This window comes from Coenobita brevimanus, chromosome 89 (genome assembly GCF_032717465.1).
Source record: "Coenobita brevimanus isolate Jiangsu-jjx chromosome 89, ASM3271746v2, whole genome shotgun sequence".
Lineage (NCBI taxonomy): Eukaryota > Metazoa > Arthropoda > Malacostraca > Decapoda > Coenobitidae > Coenobita > Coenobita brevimanus.
In genome coordinates this window covers 618,346-636,397 of record NC_137042.1, presented here as the reverse complement: position 1 = coordinate 636,397, position 18,052 = coordinate 618,346, and positions in this window count along the sequence as shown.

The window sequence follows — 18,052 nt, the reverse complement described above, 5'->3', positions numbered from 1 at the left end:
CTACCCTCTCAAACAACTGAAAATACTTTGTTAAATCAGATTCATTAAAAGGAGGGACAAGTTTAACATTTTTAGCCACATCAAAATCATCAGAGCTAGATGATCCAGTTCCACCTTGTTTCATGCGATACTCATGGTCTGCCTGAATCCTAGCAATTTCAACTTGTGCCTCAGCCTCCTTAGCTTTTGCCTGAAATTCAGCTTCCTTCACACGAGACTCCGCCTCCTTAGCCTTAGCCTCCTGCAGGGCTAGCTGTAACTTAGCTAATTCAATCTGCGTTTGCTCATTTGGAGGAGTTACATTAAACAAGCTTTCATTAATCATGGCAACAATTTGATCTTTCGACTGATGAGAGCGAACAACAAATCCCAATTGTTGAGCAACAATCTTAAGTTCATTCTTTGTTCTGTTTTCTATATCACACACTGTTTGCACATTTGACAAAAAATCCTTGGCTTCATCAAGTGTAGTAATAGTAGACATAATTAATAAGAAACAGTCACAAAATATCAAGCAATATCCTTATGATAATATCCCGAATATCCTGATATGAGGTCGCCAAATTTATGTTACGAAACAGAGAAAGATAATGTACACTTTAAGTGAGAATACGAAGAGTCACTACTGTCCCGTAAAGTTCCAGGTTCAAAACAAAAGAGTTAGGTAAAATTACAAGTTAAAGTTTAATGCTTAAATTAACAACAAAACATTCAGGACTCATAAGGATAATGTAATGGCAAAAACAGGTTAAATATATGGTTAACTGCAACAGCCTCTATTACCACGAAATTAGCAAGAGTAAATTTATCTAAGTCAGCCCTGATAAAATGAGATACCAGATAATACTCAGTGAATGCCAGATAAATAATTACAGATACAAACTATTATCAAAAATGACTGACATAAAGAACCCCACACGAATTACAAAAACTTCACTAGGCCTACAAATTAAACTTATGCTATACAGTACAAGAAAAAATGCAACAACAGTTATACTCAAATTACACACAGCTGCTAGATGTTTGGAGATTTCTTGAGCACTCACAATAATAATAACTGTACAGGGGAGGACAGAGATGTGAACAAAATGAGGAGCAGATCTAAGTGGCAAAGATGCAGAGACTGAGCTCATATAGGCTATAGGGGCCGGCAGAGCCTGACACAACTTGTAAGAGGGACGCGCAAATGAAGCCATGGGGACAGAGAGCTGAAAATCCCGCAAAGTATAACATAGAGAACGACTTACTCTACTATAACGGTAGAAGGGGGGAACTGAGGCAGAACACGCTTGTGATCAAACATGCAGCATACTGTGCGTTAAAATTACACAAAGGATGATGAAATCATAGGCTATGTAACAATATATATATATATATATATATATATATATATATATATATATAGAGAGAGAGAGAGAGAGAGAGAGAGAGAGAGAGAGAGATACAGATAATATATATATATATATATATATATATATATATATATAGATATAGATAGATAGATAGATAAATACAGATATTATATATATATATATATATATATATATATATATATATATATATATATATATATCAAAATATATATATATCTCTATATAGAGAGAGAGAGAGATAGATAGATATGACATAGATATGACTTAAGGAAGAATAAAATTACAAATACGATGATGTCAACATACTGAAAAAGTTAATGAAATGCAAAAACGAAGAAAATGATTAGAAATAGTGACTCTACCATTCAGTACAGAATATGACACAGGCTTTAAAAAGCAATTACTTTTCTTTGTTGGACATTTCCACACAACGTGCCACTTCAGTTTGTTCATCATGATGGCTTACGTGGTTCATTCCCACTACCTGCATATGATTTCGTTGATTTCAAGAAAGGCATCATTTCGCACAATATAAAAATCCTCCAGTACGAAAAGTCTGGAAGAGGTTGTGTAGATCAGATATTCATTCTTAGATCTTTAGTGGAAAAGTTTCTAGAGAAGGGAAAGAAGTTGTATGCGGCTTTCATGGATTTGAAGAAAGCATATGACAAGGTGGATAGACAAGGATTGTGGAGAGTATTAAGAATATATAGAGTAGATGGAAAGTTGTTGAATGCTGTGAAGAGTATATATGATGGTGCTAAGGCTGCAGTGCGTGTGGATGGTGAACTAAGTGAATTTTTCTCTTTGGAGGTTGGGTTGAAACAAGGATGTGTCATGTCTCCATGGTTCTTCAATCTGTTCATGGATGGGGTAATAAAAGACGTACAAGGTAGGGTAGTGGATGCTGGAGTGGCCCTGGTGAGAGAGGATAGTGTTTGGAAACTCCCTGTACTGTTGTTTGTAGATGATACTGTGTTGTTGAGTGAAGACGAAGGGGAGCTGCAAGGCTTGGTGGATGAGTTTGGGAAAGTGTGCAAGAAACGGAATCTAAAGGTGAATGTAGGGAAGAGTAAAGTGATGGTCTTTGAGAGAGGTGAAGTCAGTGAATGTACAGCGAGGTTGGATGGTGAGGAATTGGAAAATGTGAGTATGTTTAAGTACTTGGGTAGTGTGATGAGTAAGGATGGAGATTTGGAGGGTGAAGTGCTTGAAAGGGTACAGCAAGGAAGAAAGGTTGCTGGTACTTTGAAAGCAGTGATAAGAAACAGGGAAGTGAGCATGGAAGTGAAAAAGTTACTACATGACAGTATTGTGATACCAACTCTAACTTATAGAAGTGAAGCTTGGACATTGTTGGAAGGACACAAGTCAAGTGTGAGAGCAGTGGAAATGAGTTATTTAAGAGGAGCCTGTGGAGTCACGTGGAGAGACAGGCTGACGAATGAGGATATAAAGGAGCGTTGTGGTGTGGATGTGGATGTGATAGGAAGTGTTATGACGAACACGCTGAGGTGGTTTGGCCATGTGGAGAGGATGGAGGGTGAAAGACTGACGAAGAGAGTGTATGTGAGTGAGGTGGAGGGGGGAAGAGGGAGGGGGAGGCCGAGGATGAGATGGAGGGATGGGGTGGAGAGGTATATGAGAGAGGGGGGTGTGAGTTGGGAGCAGGGCAGTGAAATTGCGGGGGACAGGACGACGTGGAGGCGATTTGTTTGTGGCCACCCCAAACGGGATTGAGGCGTCTGGCAATAGATAGATAGATAGAGGAAGAGTCTCTCCTAAATTTGATGAAATTGTCTGGTGAAAGCAGTAAATAAATAAATAAATAAAGTAAATATGCAGTTTCATCTTGTGCATTCCGGAAAAAAAAAGGAAAATTCATACCCAATCCTGTGATATGTACACCGGTTTTACTGAAATCCATGTGTTCACTTCCTCAATTTCTAATCGTTTAATTTTATGGGAGTGTGGCTGATCCTCCCAAGAATCAGTAACATTGTGTTACTGAGGAGAGTCCATTGTACATTATAAAATAATATATCAAAGCCAAATCTGCCCCCCCCCCCATTTTTACTGTGAATGAGATTTTTTATTCACATGAGGGAGCTGACCCCCCTAAAATTCATTATTTAATATTGATGTAGTTAAAGACATTTGGAGTAACGCGACAAACTAACCTGGGAATTTTCACTCAGTTCTTTCCTCTGTATCATATCCTTTTCAATTCTGGGAGCAGTGCTAACCCCCAACAATCGCTGGGGAGTTCACGCTCAACAAATATCACATTACGGGTGAGAGCCAGTTGTACAACATGTACCAAGATATCAAAGTCCATTATTCGTTTTAAAGGGGAGTTCTCCTCCCCCTCCATTAAATATAATGTTGAAAATATTTACGAGTGAGCAGGCGAGCCATGTTTACTCCCAGTTAAGTGTGGAAATGAGTGGCCCGGCCCGACCCATCCGACACGCTAAGCAGACGCTATTAACTTTACTCTCATGTGAAATGGAGTTAATATTCTTTCTGCATGTGATACTTTTATTCAATAAATTTTTCTATAAACTAAAAACTCACCCATAAAGAGGTAGTTCCTCGTGGAATCTCGAGTTTTCCAAGGGAGTGTTGGGCTCTTATCGGCGAACGTCTTAATTACGAAATCAAATTTTAAATGATTTTTCGTCATAACGTTTTTTAATATCAGATCTAGCAATTAAATATCGGAGATTCCGCCTAGCATTTTACTTCTTTCTTTTCTTTCTAAGATTTATCCCTCCTGTAGAGGGAACCAGGCCATACATTAGCCCAGTCAGTGGAGGGTGAGCTGTTCATAGTAAGGGGGAGACCGGGTGTGGGCATGTGAGTGTCTCGCGGAGGCCACCCAGCACACACGCGGGGTCTGCTGCTGCTTTTTTTTTTTTTTTTTTTAATCTGGGGGGTGGGGCGCTTCGTGCCACTTCAAGAAGGGTGCTTAGTGGTGTGGTGGCAATGATGCTAGCAACAGTGTTGCAGAGCGTGTACAAGGGAATTGTTGCGGTTTGGGATTTCGGGATGTCGGGGTTGGGGTAGAGGGGATTGACACAGAGACAGGATGTGGCGGGGCAGCATAGTAGATAGTGAAGGAGTGGGTGAGAGGTGGAGGCCTTACAGCGTTCGCATTCGGTCGGAGGGGGGTTGTTGGTGGTGCTGAGTTCTTTGCGACACATGTACCCCAGTCACAGGCGGCGAAAGCGAATGAGGAGGAGGTTATCTTTGGGTAGTGGCGGTGGGAGTTGGGGATATTGCGTGGCCTGGGTGAACCACCTTGTGGATGGGGAGTCAATCTGTACTCTTAGTTGGTGATCCTTGCGGTTGCGGCTGGCTGTTTGGCGCTTCATGACTCGTTTGAAGTGCGTGAGACTGGGCTTTATATCTATGTCAATGTGGGGGCGTGTTGCAGCTTGTTTCATGGCATTGTCTGCTCTCTCGTTGCCCCTAATCCCTGACTTGGCTGGGGATCCAGTGGATGGTGACGGATCCCCCTGCATCTCGGATTTGTTGAGCTGTGGCAAGTATGTCGGTGATCAGGGAGAGATTGTCAGAGAGTAAGGGCTACCTGAGGGTGTGAATTGCAACAGTGGAGTCTGAGTGGATGATTATGGTCGATGAGGGGGCAGTGTGGATGGCCTCTTTAAGTGCAACTGCAATGGTAGCAGGCTCTGATTGTAGCATGGAGGCTTCATTGGTGAGCCAGAAACTGTGGATGCATTCAGCACACACAAAGGCGTCCCCAGCTCGTGTCTTTGTGATGGAGTCGTCCGTATAGTAGGTGACGGCGTTCTGGGGGGTGATGTAGTGTATACACTGCAGCCCCTCTTGGCACGGTTGCTGGGTGGGGATGTGTGCTTTGGCTGGTGAGTCAGAGGTGAGGAGGTTGCATAAGGGGAGGTCCCAAGGGGCCTGGGGACGGTAACGGGCAGCTGGGGAGTCGGGAGCTAGTTAAAAAGTGGCAGGGAGGTCAAGTGTGTGAATAGCACTGGCGGTATTATGTTGCCAGCTGCACGAGAGTACGTCGGGGTGAAGGCCTGCTGCAGCTTTTAGTTGTGAGAGAAGGGGGAAGGGGAGGCCTTGAGAGCGAGTTTGATGGCCAGGCTTGTCACTCATGCTGATGTGGAGGTCAAGGGATTCGAGGTCACATTCCAGTCGGAGATTGCACAGCTTGGTCCATCGTGGAGAGCCGGTCATGACCCTCATAGCCTCATTCTGAATGACCTCCAGTTTGTCTCGCTGGGCGGGTTTGATAGCAGGAAGGATGGGGGTGGAGTAGTCTGCTATGGACGTGATAGCCTGTATGTAGAAGAGGTGGAGGACCTTGAAGGATGCCCTTCCCCCTTTACTTGCTAGGGCTTTGAGGGCGGAGATGCGTGTTTTCGTCGAGTGATCTCATGGTTGAAGGAGAGGTGGGTGTTTATTGTCACGCCCAGGTATTTATGTGCTGTTATGTATTCAAAGGGGATTTGCCTGCGGCACAGGTGGTCGATGGGAGGCCTAATACCCAGGGGTAGGACTTTGGTTTTGCCCATGTTGATTTTCAGCCCCAGTTCTCTGCATTGTAGAAGAAGTTTTGACAGAGCCTTTTGTGCTCGTGAGTGGTAGGGGCCTTTGTGGATAACGAGGGCCAGATCATTTGTGTAGCATAGGAGGCGGGTTCCAGGCCCTAAATCTGTGTGTAGTAGGCACCTCACAAGGGTGTTGAACAGTGTTGGGCTGAGGATACTGCCTTGTGGGTGCCGTTTTGGTGTTGGTAAGGGGCGGACGTGTGTCCTTGGAAGCAGATTGTCGCTTCACGATCTCAGAAACAGTCCTTGAGCCAGCAAAGGAGGCGACCCTTCACACCTCTTTATGCCAGGGTTGCAAGGATGGCCTCAGGGCATGCAAGCTTGAAGGCTCTCTCGAGGTCAATGAAGACGGCAAGTCCTTTGCCTCCTCGGAGTTCAGATAGGAAGGAGCTGAGGCATTCTGCAGCCCCTTTGCCTCTGATGTACGGGAAGATGTAACTGTGAGGGAGGGGCAGGAACCATGTGAGGCAGCGGAGCACCATGGGCTCGGCAGTTTTCCTGAGGCAGCTGAGGAGGGAGATGGGTCTGGGGTTGTTCGGGTCGGTCTGGTTTAGGATGGGGTGTATTACAGCATACTTTCACAGTGAAGGTAGGCAGCCTAGGGTCCATGGGTGGTTGAGGAGGTCCAGAAAAGCCTCCCCAGCTACTGGGCCCGTATGTGAAAGCGTGCTGTAGGTGATTCCGTCTGGACCTGGGGCTGTTTCTGTGCTGGTCTTGTAGGCTTGGGCCAGCTCATGTACAGTGAAGGGGCAGTCAGACTCAGCTGGGGGTGTTTTGGCTGATGCAGATCACATCGGCCCTGTGTTGGTGGAGTTCCTCTTGCCGGCGTCTGGTTTTGTCTGGGATTTGGGTAGGGGAGGTGCACAGGGCAAAGGCCTCTGCCATCTTTTCTGCCTATTCACGGGGGTTTGGATGGGTTGGGGGGCGGGCAGGGAGTGAGCCAGAGACTGTCTTTAGCTTCTTCCAGATGAAGCCAAGATTGGAGTGGGCTCCAAGGTATTGACACCACTCATGCCATTTTTGCTCTTTAACCCGTCACGTCCCGAGGTTTTCCGCCCCTCCGACATCCCCTAGTCCCGAGCCTTTTTGGAAAAATTTTTTTTTGGCTCAAACTTCTGCTTAGGTTGAGAAACGAAGGAAAATCACGAAGAAAGGGCTTACCGTGGTCTATAAGTGGTCCATACAGGTGAGGTCCCCTGAGCCAGGTAGCGTATTCTGTAATGGACGTGCCAGGCGCTCACGTTTTCTATGGTAAGGAATACTGGGAGAATCAACACACAACACCTCTATATTTATTGATTTTGAACTAATAAACAATAACAGTAACAATATAATGGATTTCAGACACATATATATGAAAAATAAGCATTGTACCATCGTGCGAGCATAGCGAGTTTGGTCCGAGTCGTAACATGCTATATGCTAAGTTTCTTGTATCAGTCAACATATCATTTTTTCTACTTGTATACTTCTGTTTCAATGACATTTTACCAATTACAACTGTTTGTAAGTGTTTTCAGATGTTTTCATTCATTATGATGACATGCAGCATAAGTCTAGCGCACATCAGCTTAGTAAGCGCACTCGCTATGACTCGTACTTCAACATACCCAATTGTTTTATCACTTTCCTATTATTTTTCCCTTTACATAGAACCTTTCCTCCATCACTGTAAATGTTTTCAATTATTTTCATTCATTACGAGGGCATTTAGCGATATGCTAGCGCATATTCACGTTGCAACCACGATCTCAAACACTCGTCTTTCATCATCTACTTTATTTATTCACTCCAATTATAATTTCCCACTTACATTACACACGTTTACACCCCTATACTGCACTGTACATACTTACTGGCATTATTTATTCAAGTGAGCGTGAGAATATCGCATGAAAATACCCTCGCAATGAATGTTTCGACCAACATAATACTCACACACTTATATACTAATTCTTCACATATATTACACTCTTTACCACTTGACTTCTATTTGACTTCTATTTTCACTATTACGTGCCTTATTCATTCAACTGAGCGTCAGGATATCGCATCTCTATACACACGCTATGAATATTTGACTTAGAATATATTTCAGCACTTACAATAATTTGAACTTATATTATACCCGTAAGCATTTCCAATAATAATAATTATATAATTACGGGCCTTATTTATTGCACTGAGCGACAGAATATCGCATCATAAAACCCTCGCTATGTATGTTTCCACTTACAGCATATTTATACACTTACATACAATTTTTGCACTTATGTTATACCCGTATGCACTTTATACTAATATTTGGAGATCAACATGACTGATAATTTCACTAAGCGTCTGTCTGTCGCATTTACCTCATAGTTTCAGCGTCCTGTCGCATTCACACCATATCAGAATTGCATCAACGTGTGATATTCGCTGAAACATGGGCGAATACAGAGACCCACGTCACACTCCACGCACTCATAGCGGGTGTCCTTCCTCTGTGTCGTGAGTCTCACCCTGGAATTGCTGCACAGGTGACATCTGCGTTGGGGCCTAGGTCTGTTTGGCTGGGGAGGGATAGGAGTGGGGAAATGGCGGCCGGATATTCTCAGGGGAGTTTGGGCAATAGGGGCAGTGCGGGTGCGATGTTGGGGCCTTTCTACAGCATACCGTGCAAACATTTCTCTTGTGAGCTCCCTCACAAACCCTTCACAGGTTTCCTGAACTCCTGTTGTCATGGCGTGAAGGTGGTTGCAATTCAGAACAGTGATGTCTAGCAAGTGAAAGAACAGTTTCTTATACCACTTCATCGTGGTCCTGGCACACTCTACCGTCGATATCATGGAGTCTGACTGGTCCACGAGGCGCATGTGTTTATTATAGTACATGACACACTCAGGTTTCCAAATACGACGCCTGTTCTCGCTACGGTAATCAACTGAATCAGTACGGTGCATCTAGGGGCGGTGAACCGTTGACAATAGGCTTACCTCTCTATTGTGATTCCACACAGTTGCAAGGATGTTGTTGGCTTTGAAGAAGACAACCTCATTCCTTGCAAGTTTCCGCCCTACCTTGGCCATGTGACGCCGGTTCACCTTCACGGTTCCACAGACTCCAGTTTCATGTGTGTGAAGATAACGAGCGAGAAGAGGGCTAGTGTACCAATTGTCCAGGTAGAGGACATGACCACGATGAAGGTAGTCTTCTATCATCGTCTTTACCACTGCTCCCAACAGTCCAATACTTTGATCTTCTATTATGTCTGTCTGTGCACCGGTGTACAAGACTATGTCTTGCACGTATCCAGTCCTACAGTCACACATAACAAAGATCTTGAACCCAAAACGATGCCTTTTGCTGGGTATATACTGCCTAAATGAAATATTGCCTCTCCACAACACGAGACTCTCGTCTATGACGAGGTCTCTATAGGGATAGAATGAGGAACGAAAGGTTTTGCCTCAGGTGATCAAAGATCAACCTAATTCGCCTCATTTTATCAGTGTTGTTCGCATTGGCAGGATCATGAGCATCATAGAAATGGAGGCGACTTAGAATCTGTTGAAACCGATTGCAGCTCATCACTTGACCAATTATTGGGGTAAGCATAACAGGGTCCCTAGTCCAGTAAGCAGGAATTCTGTTCTTTCGTATAATACCCATCAAAAGGACCAGGGCAAAAAATAACAACATTTCTGAAAGGGAGACAGGGTAATCATAGATGATAGAATGCCTACTCCTTGTTCACAATCTTTCACTCTCAAGGCGCTGGGTGCTTGCAAACAGGTTGGTATGGTATACAATCTGCTCCACAAATGCCTCACTAAAAAACAGGTGGAAAAAATCCAACCTGGTGGAATTACGGTGAATTCCTGGAGCAATGCAGCCAGAGTGCCCGTGCTCAGTGATGGGGTGAATGAGGGGAGAAAAATCACTCCCATCCTCCCAATTCCACGCCACAAATCCCTTGTCCCCAACATCCCCATCACTGCCTTCGTCTGGGTGGGGAGGAGATCCTGGTTGGGGTGGTGGGGGAGAAGGAGTGCGGAGGGCTTCCCTGCTGTCACTCCTCTTCCCTCTGCCTTTACCCTTTCCCTTTCCCTTACCCTTACGGCCTTGAGGAACGTTAGGGGGCTGTGGGGATGAAGTAGGGGAATATTGGGGAGCAGAAGACGTGCTGGGGAGTGGTTCCTCCCCACCTTCCCCCTCCATGACAACACCACGTGCTTTCTCACGCACTCTAGCTCAACCACGTGTTAGGGGATATTGGGGAGCAGAAGACGTGCTTGGGAGTGGTTTCTCCCCACCTTCCCCCTCCCTCACAACCCCACGTGATAATGAACGCACCCGAACTCGCTCACGTGATACACTACGCCGCCTCACACTATGTAGGGAGAGCAATGACTCTCTCACGTCACTCTCAATTTCCCTAATCCTCCCTGTACTTTCCCTTTCATTCCCCACTCCCTCCACGGCACTTCCTAACTCCCCAAACAAAATGCTAGGCCCATACCTGCTCGTCCGACGTAGTGTGCACTCTGGGCCACGATGAGTGATGACCTCACGTCCATACCACGTGGCAGCACGTCCCACGGCTCCGTCATCATCATCATCCTCGTCCTCATCCTCGAATTCTGGTTCCAAATCACATTGGGGATAGGCATAGGATGTTGCACGTGCCTTCTTTGCCTGCTGCCCCTCTCTAGCAGCACGGTAAGTCACGTACTGCCGCTTCCTGGGAGACGAAACTTCCTCGTCACTGCTGGTGGCTTCTTCCTCCTCTGGCTGCACATAATCTTTATCAACAACCTCATCGTCCAGTGGGGAATCACTGTCGCCTGTAAAGGCGTCCAGGGAGGCTTGAATTTCGCCGTCTGAGAGACCTCTCTTAGCCATGTCTGAGCAGGATCGTTGCTACTAGGTGAGTGGAGGAGTGGCGGGTTAGCGCGGGTCACGCTGGGTAGCCGAGTGTCCCCACCTGATGGCAGGTAGGGGAAGGTCATGCGAGGTTACGTACCGCAAATCAAGCATAAAATTTGAAAATTGTCGAAATTATGCACATTGCAATTGCACGACATACCGGTACGTCGCCGGGACTGGCAAATGCAAATTGTTGCAACGTACCCATATGTCGACGGGACGGGGCGGGTTAATGCTGTTTTTTTCCGTGATTGAGTGCCGGATGACTGACTGGAGGTATCGAAGTGCTTCAGGGATGGGGTTGGTCCTCTCTATTCTTTTTTTTTTTTTTTCCCTGTTTAGATGGTGATTGAGCTCTCTGACTCTGAGGCACTAGAACCAGTGGTCCTTGTGGTGACACCTTGGGGGAATGGTGATGGGGATAGCAGTTCCTGCTGCCACTTGGAAGGCTTCTGTGATTTGTGCGGCATGTGTGTCAAGGTCTTGTGAGGGATTGTAGGTGCGGAGGCGGTCAAGCATGGAGATATATAGGTCCCAGTTTGCACGTGTGGTGTTCCACCAAGGGGGAAGCGTGGGAGGTCTGGGGAGTGGAGCAATTGCAATTGTGCACACTATGACGTGATGGTCGGACGCTAGAGTCGGGTGGATCACCCATGTGGATAGGTGTGCTAGGGTGGAGGACACTAATGAGAGATCTAGCCTGCCCCCCTTTAGGTGTGTAGGGGCCTTCGGGTCATTGAGGAGGGTGATAGATGGCATTTCCTCAAGTGTGATTGCAAGGTGGCGTCCTGTGGAGTTCGAAGGGCTATGAGATCCAAGGCAGGCGTGATAGGCGTTCATGTCGCCCCCGATGAATGTTTGTTCAGTTTCAGAGAGTGATAGTAGCTCCCCCAAATTGAAGTTAGCCGTAGGGGAGTGATAAACATTCAAGATCTTGAGGTGGCCGTTTGCTAAGGTGATGTCCACGCCCTGGATTTCTGCCCTGGAACTACAGTCTGGGAGGGGGTTGATAGCCTCTGCAGGGATGTGGCTGCAGACTAGAATGGCGCAACCTTGGGGGCCGCCGTGTGCACAGGGAAGGAGGAAAGAGGTAAAACCCCTCATACGCAGTGTGTGGCGCTTGTTCAGAAGGGTTTCCTGCAGGAGGAAGACTTTGGTGTTGTTTTTGTGTGCGGCCTCCTCCAGCAGGGACCAGTGTGCAGAGATGCCGAGGATGTTCCACTGCAATATCCGGAGGGAGGTGGGAGGTGATTTGGTTTGCAGGATGGGCAGTGTGTCTTAAGTCCCTTTGGCTGCTTGTGTAGGTGCACGCAGGGGGGATCTGGAGCAGAGTTTCCCTCTCTCCCCGGAGAGGATGTGGGGTTGTTGGGGGGGGCTCCCACTGGTGCGTTTGGATACCTGAGGGGTCTGTCAGTGGACAGGGAGCGGCTTCTGTCTCGGGATGCATGTTTTGCGCGGGTGCGTACTGCTTGATGTCATCAGTGGCATGACTGGTGTGTCGTGGCTGGGTTGGTTGGGGGTGGTGAGGGTTGGGTTTCCATCTATTCTGGGGGGTCGGTGGGGGGTAGATCATCGGGGGTGATGGTGCTTTGAGTGGGGTTTTTGATCCACTCGCGGATCACTTGTCTGGTGGCTTGTCCCTTGATGTTGTGGTGCTGTGCTGTTTCAACAAGGGTGTGATCAAGGACGGCCTCCATAGGAAAATTTGTCAGGTATTTTGTTAGGACATATTTGTGCAAGTTTAGGTTCAGTTCACACTTCTGGATGTTGATTGGTTTGTCAGCTACAGAGTCTAGGGTGAGGAGGATGTCGAGGGAGGCATCGCCTAGGGGAATGATGGCTGTTTCTAGGTTTCTGAGGTGGGTCATTTTGAATTTAAGGCAAGGGTGTGCTACCCCTATGGTGCTGGTGATGTCGTAGGTGGAGAAGAAATTTTTGTTCGGGGTGATGATGAATGCAGGGTACTGGTGGTGAAGTCGGGTGGTGGCGGGGGTGGGTGGCATTTGCGAGCAGGTGTGGGCGTGGGGGGGGAGGGGCGTGGATGGTGAGGTGCACTCATTCGGCGTGCTGGATGAAGAGGCAGGGGGCCCGGGAGGCCAAGCAGTCTTGGCAGTGGGATGTCATTTCCTCTGTATGAGGGTGAAGCCATCGGTTTATCAGTGGGTTGGGCAAGGCCCTGGGCGGAGGCTTCAATAATTTCGAGGGGTTTCGATGAGCCAGGCGTCAGTGGGAAGGCAGCTGTGTTGGCAGAGTGTGATCTGAAGTGTCAGAGCTAGGCAGAGCAAGTTCAGTATCCATGGCAGGAGTGGAGTTGTAAAAGTCGTCAGGGTCGTATTCAGGGCCAATGAGTCGTGGTTTCTTGGCAGATGATATCTGGAGATGGTCTGTCTGTTCTGGGATGGACATAGGCTCCATGCCTGCAGACATTTAGTTACAAAATGTGAGAAGAAAAAAAAGATAAATAATTATGAACAAATAATCAATAATAAATAGATGACAAGCAGAAAGGTCGAGCAAGCTCTCCAGCAGTTCCCTACAGTGACGGGGGCCTAATTCCCCGCCCTCTAGAGGGCGTTGTAAGAGATCCCATCACTGCCCCCTGAGGGACTTACCTAACCTAGCCCTAACAGAAACCTACCCTTGCTGCCTCCTATAACATGGCCTCTAAGGTCCCCCCTCATGGAAGTACCCTAATGGTACCCCTTTGGGGTTTGGCGTCGTACTATGGCAGGGACTCTAAGTGGCAGCCAGAGAGCAGCTGACAAAAAATAAATAAATAAATAGATAAATAAAAATAAATAAATAAAGAAGTAAGAAATCTGGTGACTTGGGGAGTTGCTCTGTGTTCTGGCTGGGACATGACTCTGAAGAGAGTAAGTGAAACTTGGCTAGTACAGTCTGTAAACTTTGCTGGGGTTGTCACGAGTGGGTGTAATGTGTTGCCAGTGAGGCTGACGGAGCTGGAGTGTACAATTTACACTAACGTTTTTGCAATGTTTTGATGGTGAATTCACCAAGGGAAAACAACCCAATTCTGGCTTTAACCCACCGACTCCCATTGACGTATATAAACGCCCAGCAATTGCAAGGTCACTAATTTGAACAATTCTCAAATTTAGTGAATGATTTTTGGTATGTATACACGGGACACCTTCCTCTACAAGATGCCAGGCAGGGAAAATGCCTTACCCCGCATGACCTCCCCCACCCACACGCCATTGTCTTGGCAATTCACCTGTTATCAGTGACTGGCAAGTAGACATGTCGTGCCACATTACGAAATTCAAAGCCAGAGTGATTCCCCAGTTGATGACAATGTGGAAGACAATGTTTATGTAGCATTAGAGGAAGAAAGTCAGAAATGATGATCAGGTAATGTCGCCACAAAAGGTCAGGTATGTTGATGTGTTTGGTGAGTGAAACAGTGCTTATATTGCCTATATTACTGTGTGAAAACCAATATACTCTCGTACTACATATAAATTCGTACCAAATAAATAAATAAAAACCCGTTTATGAGTGGTGTGGAACAGTTACCCTCCCATAGAACTCGTTTTCTTTGGAGCCAGCCTGATAGAAAACCCAGTAAGGTAATGGGTACTGCTACCTGTATCCAGTATTATAAACCTCAGGTGAACGATTTCTCTATGAATTTTAGATGTTTCTCACCATAAGTGGAGGTTTGAACCAAATTTTCTTTTTTCCAAAATTGGTCAGGATTGGGGAGAGGGGTCAGTGGTGGAAAATCGGTCGGGACGGGGCGGGTTAAGCACCTCATCAATAACCAAGTCTTTATCATTTCAGTTTCGTCGACACGACAGGTTGGCAACGGAGATTGTACAATTTAGAATTCCACATGTGATGAAAGCTATGGCACCTCGCTTTACACCAGCACTTGTGTACTGTTGGAACCTATGTTGCTCAAATGAATCCTGAGCTATATTAAGAACTTCGGCTTTCTTCGGCTCATGTGCTCCATAATACTCCATGAGTGAATCTATATTTAATCAAGAGCCAAAAATCATCCACGGCAAAATCATCCAAGAGGAACACCCTGTCCCTTACTTTCATCCTGTGTTCGATAGCTAAAAAATTTGCAGCAGTTGGTTGAAACTACTCGGGGATTGTGAATATTCAGCGTGGTTCGTATGATGCGATGCCTCTATCATGCGGGAGAAAGTTGAAAACCACACGTGTGAGTTTCTTTCGTAGTTGATCAATGCGCCATTAAATTTTCATACCTCATCGATGTTGCTGCGGAAACGTTGTAATCAACGTTCCTGACTCGAAATTGAGAAATAACAAATCTGACAATCCTACATGTCACCACTTCGGCGCTAACACCCACCGTCCATACTGGATACATGCTAGGGTTGTCTCATACAGGACTGGTGTATTGGTATTAGCGGGGGTATTTTTACGACATGTCGGCGGGTCTTCTGGTAGATCAAAGTCTGATATTGATGAAATTCAAATCCTTAAACTGTTCCCTGCCCCAGCGGGATTTGAACCCGGGTCCGTTAGGACTGCAGGCCAACTCTCTACCTACTGTACATATATATATATATATATATATATATATATATATATATATACAGAGAGAGAGAGAGAGAGAGAGGGATGAAGGTGAGTGATAAGAATGGAGGTGGGAAGGGGAGGGTGAGTAGAAACTGAAGAGGATCACAGAATGGAAGAGAGAATGTGAACGTTTGTGCTTGCTTGTGTGTGTGTGTGTGTGTGTGTGTGTGTGTGTGTGTGTGTAAGAGAGAGAGAAAGAGAGAGAGAGAGAGGGGCAGTGTGTGTGTGCAAGCCAGACGCCAGCTCCCATCCCTTTCATTCTCGTGGATTTTTGTGTGCCAGTCCCCCAAATCCTCGCTGATCTGAGGGAAAGTGTCGCGCCGAGGAGGGGAAATGAATTCTTACCGGGAAATAGTGGCCCTATCTTGGCTGTCTGGATTTTTGTCTGCCACTCGGTCACACACACACACACACACACACACACACACACACACACACACACACACACACACACACACACACACACACACACACACACAATGACACACACACACACACACACACACACACACACACACACACACACACACACACACACACACACACACACACACACACACACTGAAAGAAGCATTATTTACACACAAGAACAAGCACACTCACACAAAATACACACACAAGCACACCCACAGCCACACACACACACACACACACACACACACACACACACACACACACACACACACACACACACACACACACACACACACACACTGAAAGAAGCGTTTACAACACATGAACACGCACTCACAAAATACACACACAAGCAAACACGCAAGCACACCCACCCACCCACCCACATTTTTTGAGAGGGAACTATGCCAAAATAAATCCTGCCCAGGACAAGACATCTTATTCGATTGGGAAAAATATATCCTCAGAAAGAAAATTTCTAATAATATTCCTGCATCTCCTGCAGTGTATGTAGTCAGAAGATATTCCAGTTAGAGCGAGGATGAGATGGAGGGCTGGCGTGGAGATTTTTGAGAGAGGAGGGGGTTGTGTTGGAGGGTGGACAGCCTTACTGTATAGCGGACGATATGATGATATGGAGGAGATTTGTTTGCTGTCACCCCTCAAGGGATTAAGGAATTTGGGTACCAACAGATAGACAGATAGGCAGACAGAAAGATAAGTAGATAGACAGACAGACAGAAAAATACAGAGACTGAAAGGCAGGATTTGTTTCTCGGTTATAATCTTATTAATTACTACCATCGCCCCAAGACGACAGTAATATAAGATCAATGCTAGCTTTCTTTCACTAATGGATGGAGAAATTAGTGAAAGATACTTACACTGCCCTGAAACTATTACTTCTACACCACACATTTACACAGGAAATTCTCTCACTTCCCCTCCTCCTCACTGACTTGGTTCCACTGGTCACGTACTTTGAAACTCTCTCTCTCTCTCTCTCTCTGCAGGGATTACACTTTCTTTATCTCACTAAATAAAAGAGGTGTTTTCTAAACTGACTAAAATCATACGGAGGCAACAAGAATGAAAGGAACAGAACGTCATTGGATTGAAGTGGACAAAAGAGACGAGAAATATAACAAAGAAATGTGTAAATCAACATTCTTTTTAGTCGACCACTAGGGCAGGGAACCCGACCACGGTGAACAACAGAACTTCATGACATAACGTACTTGACTACTTGACTGCCGGATCGAACGTACCCCCCACCCCTTCACCTCTGTCTCTGTCTATGTTTCTGTCTGTCTGTCTGTCTGTCTCTCTCTCTCACACACACACACACACACACACACACACACACACACACACACACACACACACACACTACATCTTTCATCTTCCCTTCTCGATCTACACACCCCACCAACCTCTTCTATACCCCCTTGCCTCTCATACCCTCCTCTCATCCCCTTTCTCCCTCCCTCCCCTCATCTCCTGCTCTCTCTCCTTCCCTCTATGTCCCCTCTTCCCCATTCTTCCATTCCTCAGTTCCTCTCTCTCCATCCTTCATCGACTTACACTTCTCAGTCCCGTTTCCTCAACCCTCTCCTCCTCACTCATACGCCTCTGTTCCCCCGTCTTTCCTTTTCTCCTTCCTTCCTACTTTTATTTAGTTAGAGCTCTCTGCACTAAAATAACACAGAAAATTCCGTACGAAATTTTAACTGCAACTGGTCGAGTTCTTGGCCAGGAATGTGACTTGGCAAATGTTGATTGTCTGCCTTAGTAAACGTCACGCTGCCGATAGGCAAAAAAACTTAAGCCTTCCTCTTCCCCTTAACTCTTTCAAGTGTTTTAAGTACAACTGAGAACCAGGGTATAACATCAGTTATTGGGAATTGTGTTCTAAGGGATGACTGAGACCTGGTAAAATTTCTCTCTCTCTCTCTCTCTCTCTCTCTCTCTCTCTCTCTCTCTCTCTCTCTCTCAACGCTTTCGCCAGAGTGCCTTATATTTTTTGCTTGTTCTTGCTGCCTCTTGACGGTTCTATTCAGCTTTAGGGAAAACTGTTTTAGTAATGGGGTTAATGAAGACAGCAGCCAACCTCTCCAGTGCAAAAATTGTCCTAACATGAATAAAATGCACAATAGTTAACTATTGATCACGTTCTCA